The sequence below is a fragment of the Mus caroli genome, chromosome 17 (assembly GCF_900094665.2).
Source record: "Mus caroli chromosome 17, CAROLI_EIJ_v1.1, whole genome shotgun sequence".
Lineage (NCBI taxonomy): Eukaryota > Metazoa > Chordata > Mammalia > Rodentia > Muridae > Mus > Mus caroli.
The window spans coordinates 29,552,964-29,553,854 of record NC_034586.1 but is presented as its reverse complement, the minus strand read 5'-3'; positions in this window follow the sequence as shown (position 1 = coordinate 29,553,854).

The following is an 891-nucleotide window of genomic DNA, read 5'->3' as shown; positions in this document are numbered from 1 at the left end:
TTGTCATCCCTCCAAAATCCCAAGTGGAAATTCTTTTTATTATATTTTTAAATTTTATTTTATTTTTAATTATAGTATGGGTGGGTGGGTGCACATGACTGCGGGTACCTGCAGAATACAAAGGAATCAGGTGTCCTGGAGCTCCCTGTGAGCAGCCCAATGTATGTGCTGGGATTCAAACTTGGGGCCTTCTGAACCTCCCCTACCTTCTCTTCAGAGTGTGACATATAATCTTAATACTACCACATGGCTATTATCATATAAAAACACTTTTAAACAAATTGTGGATCTTAAATCTTGTTGCTTTTTCTGTTAAGATCCTTTCAATGTTCTTGTACCTTATTTTGATTTATTTCTTAAATAGTTTCCTCTCAATTTCTTCCCCTCTCTCTTCTCTTATTTGTGTTTGCATGTATTATGAGTATGATGTATGTGCAGGTATTGAGGCCAGAGGAGGAGACTTAAGCTGTCCTCTATCACTTTCAACTTATTGCTTTGAGGCAGTTTCTTAATAAATCAGGTTTAGTTCCTAGCATGCATGTTGAATGTCCGACAACTGTTTATGACTCCAGTTCCAGGGATCAAACACACTCTTTTCACTTCAATAAGCATTTGCGTGCATGTGTGTGTGTGTGTGTGTGTGTGTGTGTGTGTGTGTGTGTGTACCAGAGACCAACCTTGGACATCATTCTTCAGATACCATTCACTTTCTTTTCTGAGATAGGATCTCTGCTTGAACCTGAAGTTTACTGACAAGGTTATACTGGGAGAAGAGTGATACCCAGAAATCTTACTTTCCTCCACCTTCCAAGTGCTTAGCCCAGAGATTATAAGTGCCTATTACACTCTCAGATATCCTTCTAAGAACAACACACACACACACACACACAC